An 8628-nucleotide genomic window follows, 5' to 3' on the forward strand; every position below is an offset into this window, starting at 1 on the left:
AATGCTTAATAAAATATATGTAATGATAACAGGGGACCCAGATGTTATTAAAATCAAAAATATCTTGACAAAGATGATTTTGTTTATTCCTAGATTTCGGTTGCAGGAAACAACCTCATGCAAACCCATTTTTTTTTTTTTAAGAAATATAGTTCTCAAGTTAACCCCAAATTGGCTTAATAGATCCTGTATGGTTTTGATAAAGCTATTTTTCGATAGGTCTTTAAAAATCATCTTAGTTCTATAAACAGCTCAGCCTAACTATGGAACTGGTTTATCACTTTGATCAACTAGTTGCTCTTCACTAATTCAAAGTTTCAAAATGCTCAGCCAATAGGGAGTTCAAGCTAATTGCTGATCAGTAGATATTCATATGGGCTTCCCTGGTGGCTCAGCTGGTAAAGAATCTACTTGCAATGTAGAAGACCCTGGTTTGATTCCTAGGTCAGGAAGATCCCATGGAGAAGGGATAGATGACCCATTCCTGTATTCATGGGCTTTCCTGGTGGCTCAGACAGTAAAGAATCCCCCTGCAATGCAGGAGACCTGGGTTCAGTCCCTGTGTTGGGAAGATCCCCTCGAGGAGGGCATGGCAACCTACTCCAGTATTCTTGCCTGGAGAATCCCATGGACAGAGGAGCCTGGTGGGCTACAGTCTTTGGAGTCAAAAAAGAGTTGGATATGACTGAGTGAGTAACATACACACATGCACACAAACCCTCACACACACACACAAGTATGTGTTATTGGGAGGCAGGATAGGAATTCAGGATTGGAAGGAAGGCTGGCATTCTGTTTCTTCTCCATGCAATGGGCTTTTGGTGACTCCATGCTTTGAGTTTGTTCAGGGAGACTTCAGACCTGTAGGGATTTGCTGCTGAGCAAGACTGATGGGAGAACAGGAATGACAGTTCTCTCTTTTACTAGCAGATTTAAGTGAACGGGAACTGTGCATCAACCAGAGCCCTGATCCCCATTCTCCTAGCTGAAACACATTGGTATGGACTCTTCCCCTCCTTAAAATAATCCTGAATGGAAGGGAGAATGGCATGGGTCTGCATGGTAACCTGTCTCCCTTATTGATCTCAGAGGGGACAACACCTAATGCTGTCCTCTGAGAAAAAGGAGTCAAAACCCAGCATGTTTAATTAAAAATCCTGAGAGTAAGGAGGGCAAGATACTTTTTAGGGTAAGTATTTCTAATGTCATGTTGATAATGAAAAAAGTACTATTATAAATCTAAAACTTGTTTTTCATTTTACCAGTTCTCAATGCTTACTTAAAATCGCACCATTTCTTTACTAACAGACAGTTCCAAAGTTTTCACTCAAATTTTTCCTGGACTCGGGGAATAAATTGGCACCAATGTGCAGCCAATATTTTAAATTACATAAACTATATTGAAGATGGTTCCATTAATTTCTTAAACCCATATCAGGTAATGGAAAACAAACTTGCATCTTGGATAGCCTTCCAAAAATGAAATATGGAGTTAGTGATTCCAGTAATTTAGAATGGGATGGTGTAAGATTTTCCTTCTTGGTTATTATGGATTACTGTTGTGGTGAACTTGTGTCTGTTTTAAATAATCCTGTTGATAGTAGAAAGTAGATTGTTTTTAGGGTAGGGGAATCCATATGCTAGTTTTGGATTTGACAATTACCTTACAAATATTAATGGCTACCAGTGTATGATAAATCAGTGTTGGAAAGGATAATGAATCTAATTAAAATGAACAAACTTATCCAAAAGTTTAGGCCCCTGTAGACAAAAAGTAGGATAAAGCAGCCAGCGCCCAGATGTGTCCATTTTCATTTTCAGCTAGTCCTAAGAAATATGAGCGCTCCTATAATTTCCATTGTCATTTTAATGGCAGACTTAAAAATGCATAGCAACCTGAAGGAGAGAAAACTCAAAACAAAGTGCTTTTTAAAAATTAGAATGCTAGACTTCTAATTTAAAAAACAGATATGCAACAAGTCACAGAGGTTTATTGTATAGCACAGAGAACTATAGTCAATATCTTGTAATAAATATTAATGGAAAATAATTTTAAAAATCTGTGTGTATATGTATACCTGAATCACAAAAAAATTCTACTTTTTGAAATTTAGTAATGTTTATCTGGTTGCCAGTTTATGGACATCTAATAATAGCATATGAAATACAAAATTTTAAATATATTTGTGTAGGATATAAGATTAATATAAATTAATATAAATAGAAATCTATTATATTTAGATTATTAATAACATCATTCAAGAAGTTCCTGTTCTTATTTTTTTTGCACTTGATAAAATATTCTCAGAGAAATGTTAATATGTCTCATTATGATTATATATATTTTTGTTTTCCCTTCTATTTCTTCTGATTTTTGCTTTATATATCTTTGTTTCTTTGTTGTTAGGTGTCTAATGGTTTATGATGTCTATTTTTTTGTGTGAATTTTACCTTTTACCATTAAAAATATTAATCTTTGTTTCATTTAAAAAAATTGGGGTTCCCTGGTGGCTCAGAGGTTAAAGCGTCTGCCTGGAATGCAGGAGACCCGGGTTCGATCCCTGGGTCGGGAAGATCCCCTGGAGAAGGAAATGGCAACCCACTCCAGTACTCTTGCCTGGAGAATCCCATAGAGGGTGGAGCCTGGTAGGCTACAGTCCACGGGGTCGCAAAGAGTTGGACACGACTGAGCGACTTCACTTTAACTTCACTTTAATGTTTCAGTCTTCAAATCCACGTTTTCGAAAGTCATAATTTTTTGAGGTGTTAAATTATAAAAGTTATTATTTATGATTAGGTTATGTAGCAAAAACAAGCAAAAGAAAATAAGAAAACAAATTTTAAAAGTGCACCTCATTTTTAATGTTGTGTTATATCTTGTCTGTAGAGGGTGAAATGAAGCTGATTATGAGCAAATGTTAATTCTAAAGCTGAAAATGAAAGTCGCTCAGCCGTGTCCAACCCTTTGTGACCGCATGGAGTATACAGTCCATGGAATTCTTCTAGGCCGGAATACTGGAGTGGGCAGCCTTTCCCTTCTCCGGGGGATCTTCCTAACCCAGGGATTGAACTCAGGTCTCCTGCGTTGCAGGTGGATTCTTTACCAGCTGAGCCACAAGGGAAGCCCAAGAATACTGGAGTGGGTAGCCTATCCCCTCTCCAGCGGATCTTCCCCACCTAGGGATCAACCTGGGGTCTCCTGCATTGCAGGTGGATTTTTTACCAACTGAGCATTCAGGGAAGCCCTAAATTCTAAAGCTGCCACATCACTAAAGTGGAATGATGCTTCATTGAAGACTTGTTTTCTATGAAAGCCACTAGAATGTGTGTGCTTTAAAAGCAGGATCTTTGGTGCATGGTTGTATACTAAGAACTAGGATAAAGCCTGGCTTTTAGTATGTATTGGCAACTGATTGGAGTAAAACAATGACTGTGCATTATCCCAGGTATTTCTGTAGGCACAGTCTAGTGGAAAGTCATACAATATCTTAAAACACACACAAACACAGCAACAAAGCTAGGTCAGGAAAATTTAGCTAAGACTTGTACTGAAAAATAAGTGCCTGTTTGCTAACTGACTGAGGAGGATGATATAAGCAGAAAAATGGGAGACATAGAGGCATGAAAAATATACTGTGCAGACATATCATATTCTGAAGCATCAAGAGTTTGTTGATAGATTAAGAGAAGCAAAGAGTGAAAGTGGAGAAAGCTGGATAGTTGAAATGAGGCCAATTGATGAAAAAAAATAGGAGAAAAAGATGTTCCACTCTCTTCCACCACCATATTTACCCCAGTAATTCCTCCTCTCCCTGCCCCATTACTTTCATCTATGTCCCCAAATTCTTTGCTCCATCCTGTTGCTAAGGATGAATGGCCTACCTTCATGTCATGGGCCGCTTTGCTACTTGTATTACAAACGTCATTCCTTCTCACCAATTTAATGATAACATTTAAGAATTCATCATTCCTACATCAAAATTTGTAATCTTTCCTTCAGCCTGACTTGACATTCACAGCAGCCTAAAATCATGCTATAATTTTGTCCATCTTATAAAAATTCTTTTCACTACTTATCTTTCTCCAGCCATGACCTAATTTCTCTTTTGTACTTTATAGCAAATTTCCTCAAAATGATATTGAAAAGAAGACTGTCTCCACATTATCTTTAATATTCTCATAAACCTATTATACTGTTTGAGTACAGCTATATCCATATTATAAGCATCATCATGACCTCCTTATTTTTAGACTTAAAGTTAACTTCAGTTCTAATATCATTTGACCAAACAGCAACATGACACTCTGTGATTTTTTTTGGGAGAAAATACGGGTTTGGGACACCGCTTGTTTTTGGTTCTCCTTCTGTCTTACCTGCAGTTCATTTTTGGTTTCCTTTGTTGGCATCTTCTAATGTTTTTAATCTCTAAATGTTTAAGTGCTTCAGAGTTCTGTCCCCAGACCAATGCTTCATCTATATGAACTTTCTAGGTGACTTTATAGAGCTTCACAACTGGATCTCAAATTTATATTTTTAACCTAACTCCTAGTATGAATGCTAGGCTTTGTGTATACATGCATATGCTACTCTCAGCCAGTTATTTCCCCTTGCATTTCCTGTTACATATTTGTTTGTTATCTTCTCTTGAAGGACATAAACTTCATGAGGACAGAGACCTTGTTTTGTTCAATGCTCTCAAAATAATTACTGCTTTGTCAAATAAAACGTATGCCTATCCTATTAACTAGTATGTATTCTAAAGAACCCAGGCCCATAAGAATGTTTATTTCAATATTATTATGGAAGCAGAAAGGTGAAGTCACTCTTAGGGAATGAATGGGTAAACTGTAGTAGATGATCATTATTTATATCAAAAGCATCAGCTTAGATATACACATAGCTATATGGATAGATATTTAAAATAATTCTGAGTAAAGAATATAAAATCATAAATGCAAACATTATATATGTATATAACAATTTTATTTATGTAAATTGAAAACATGTGCACAAACAATACATTTTTTTAGTATTGCTCTAACAGGGATACATTATACACATTGGAGTGGTCGTTTAAGGGAAGAAGGGGAAAGGAGAAAGCTCTATGGTAAAAATGAAGAGATAAAGGAATGAATGAATGGGTAAAGGAGAAATTGTGCCTGGGCCAATGGTGATAATGTGCTTTAAGCTGAGAAATACTACTATCTCAACCGTTTGCAGCTAAAGCACACCAGAAGGAAGTGTTGAATAAACAAAAGAGGTGTTGAAGAGTTTTCAAGTGATGAATAGAGGAGCAGAAGAATAAAAATGCCCAACCCAAAAGAGAAAGAAAACTGTTCATTCTGTCTTTGAGTTCCTCTGCTCAAAATTCAACATCTTGATAGAATTCCATGAATCAAGTTCTGATCACCCACATAATTCTTGACTGTGCCAAGTTTTAAGAGGATAAGACTGGGAAAACAAGTATGGAGGGAAAGTGGGGCAGGATCAAGATCTATCTTCTCACCCTATTTGCTCATAGACTGGGAAAGATAGCTTTCCAAAGTAAAACCAGGGTGCTGTTAGGATGACGGTATGAAACTACATAGTTGAAAATAAAACCATTCGAGACCATATGATACCAAGATTTCTTTATTGAAAACAATTAACCGTGACCCTCGGTGGCTATTGAATGAAATGACTCTTAGAAAATTCACTATTTTTTTCTCTTGAGAAAGGAAAAAAAAAAGGTACCAAAAGAGACTAATTTCCAACTGTAAATTGCACTGAGAGCTGCTCAGAATAATCTAAACTTCTAAAAATGATCATTTATATTCAGTTAGTGGAAACCAGGGGTACAGAAACCAGTGCGTAGTTGAAATCATTACCAGCAAAAAAACAAGAAAACACACATACATGGAGTCTTCCTCTCACACTCTGCACACATGCTCTCTAACACATACTCACATGCGTGCCTGTACATCCCCCGTCTTGCTAGGTTAATATTAATAGAATAGCCAAGTTTGTAATCATGTGCAATCTTAAGCTAATATTTTATTCTATGCATGTATTTTATTTTTATAGCAGGCATAAATCTTTCAGAACATATTTTTTTCTCATATGCTGCTGCTGCTGCTGCTAAGTCGCTTCAGTCATGTCCGACTCTGTGCAACCCCATAGATGGCAGCCCACCAGGCTCCTCCGTCCCTGGGATTCTCCAGGCAAGAACACTGGAGTGGGTTGCCATTTTCTTCTCCAATGCATGAAAGTGAAAAGTGACAGTGAAGTCGCTCAGTTGTGTCTGACATATAGTAGGTACTATTTTCCCAATTTTAATGAAATGATGACACCATTGATGTTTAAAACTCAAATTCTTTTTTATTGCAAGATTATATTTTTACTTTGCTTCTCTTGTGTTTCTATCTTGAAACTTTTACTTTTTATAATTTTATTTACTCGCATCTTTCCTAGGGAATTTGGGAGGAAGAAAGATAAGAAGGGAATGGAGATGAAAACAAGACTTTTGAACTCCTGTAAGGTTTTGTTTTTTTTTTTTTTTTTTTTTTTAGAGGAAGTAGATTCCAAGAATTTGTTCTTTCACTGATTTATCAAACACTTTCTAAGCATCTACTCTGTGCCACATATTGAGTTACATGTGCTAGGTAATAGAAGAAGGTAAGGCTTCAAAATATCTTTCTAGACACTGTATGTATGTATATATTTAAATAACATTAGCTACCTATCAGTCCATCTGTTTACCTATCAGTATACTCCAATAACATAGATAATCAAAAGCTCTATGTATTATAACTCAGTCCTTGTTAATGAAGTTGGGGAAAAAAAAAAGCCAAATTCATGATATCCTTAGATGTTGGTTATGGAAGTCTCAACAGAATTTCCTCCTGATTTCCATTCTTTAATTTTTTAAATTAGAATCTTTCCAAGTACTATTTCTACTCACTACATGCCATTATTCTCTTCAGTCACTTTGGCAAAGCAAATCAAAGAAGTATCAGCCATTCCTGGCTTTAGCCTGAACAGCTTGTCTGAATCTTCCAGCTGATTGTCAGAGAGGAATGCAGGTTGTCTGTTCACTGAGCAACAGGATGTCACTCAATGACAGAACATTGCCCTTGGGCTTTGAGATCAGGGAACCTTGAACCCCACAGAGTGTGACTGGACAGACTGAAAGTCCACAAATAAACCCCTCTGGTCCTCTGCTCCCTCTGTTTACTTGCCTCTGAGTTATTCCATTACTTGATGTGATTTCTGACACCAAGCATCCATTCCTGTGAAGCCGTGCCCTTGCCAAGTTAAGATAAATGACTTATTTTGTGGCATTCCAGTTTAGATAAAGGTGATGTGTGCTTTAGGACTTTTTCTGTGGTAAGGTCACTTAACTTGTTATATTCTTTTATTTATTGATTGGTTTGTTCTGACTCAGGGAAGGCACAATTCCATCTGGACTTAGGTATTGAATTCACCCTTTCATCTTTCCAACCTTTGGAATCTGTGTGTCTCATGGAATACAGAGCTAAGTGAGAGGTGTTCCTTTCTTTAAAAATAGATGCATTCTGGGCATAGACTACTATGGGAACATTTTTGGACATTTCACATTCCTCTCCAGTGGGTACCATAAAGTCATGGCCATGAAGGCTTGCCAAGAACAGCTAACTTGTATCCATAGCTCAGAGGTACTGATCTTAGCATTATTTGGCTTGATTTCTAATTTTCCCTCACTGGTTGTCATAAAGTGTTCTGGAGCTATTCTGAGCATACTCTATTTTCATAATGCCCTTCTATGAGCCTTAGGTGACATGAGGTATGTTACCATGAGGCAATGGTGAGAGGTGAAACATAATTATTATTAGTTTGTTTATTTACTTTATAAGCCTATAGGATTTGGGTTATATTTCGGAGTTATTTATATGATGTTATTACTCAAGAATCTCCCTTTAATTATTCAAAGAACAGTGAGTGGTCAGTCATTTACATCCATGAGAATATTGAAAAACAAACCTTGATTTCAAGTTTCAACTGCATAAATAAAATGGAGATTTTGCTCATTTAGTCCAGTGGAAGGTATCTAAGATTTATCCTTAAGTTGCATTCTTTTTTTTTAAGTGTATTTTTCAATTATCAAACCTATTTAGCAACATTAAAGGGAACTATGGACTACCTCACATCTATCTATCTATCCAGTTTGCTATTCCTTTTTTTTTAATTTTTATTTTTACTTTATTTTACTTTACAATACTGTATTATAAAATTTCATATAACTCTATGAAAACATATGTAGGTGGAAAATAAAAAGGAATGAGTTCCCATGCTATTCCTTTTTATTTTCCACCTATATATGTTTTCATAGAGTTATATGAAATTTTATAATTGGCTTAAATAAATCACTTAGAATTTTTCTGTCATGATTATAGCCAGAATAACTTCTTCAGCTACTACTTATACCATACTTTGACCTCTGACATCATGTATTTTACCTGAATACATCAAAACAATGATTTGTTTTCCATAGAGATCTGGGAAAATTTTTTTCACATTTTAGTTAGTTAGTTTGTTTTTCTTGAGTATGGGCAGAGGATATTTACCAATGTGAAAATATCAGAATAATGTTTTTCTAAACTGCTTTAACA

General features: G+C 36.0%; 1 non-coding gene across 1 annotated transcript; it reads left to right on the forward strand.

Moving 5' to 3' along the window:
* Nucleotides 1-2501: 2501 nt before the first annotated feature.
* On the forward strand, nt 2502-2573 carry TRNAS-GGA (transfer RNA serine (anticodon GGA)). Its single transcript has one exon. It is a non-coding gene; the product is annotated as a tRNA-Ser (tRNA).
* The last annotated feature ends 6055 nt before the right edge of the window (nt 2574-8628 follow it).

Source organism: Ovis canadensis, chromosome 6 (genome assembly GCF_042477335.2).
Source record: "Ovis canadensis isolate MfBH-ARS-UI-01 breed Bighorn chromosome 6, ARS-UI_OviCan_v2, whole genome shotgun sequence".
Taxonomy (NCBI): Eukaryota; Metazoa; Chordata; class Mammalia; order Artiodactyla; family Bovidae; genus Ovis; species Ovis canadensis.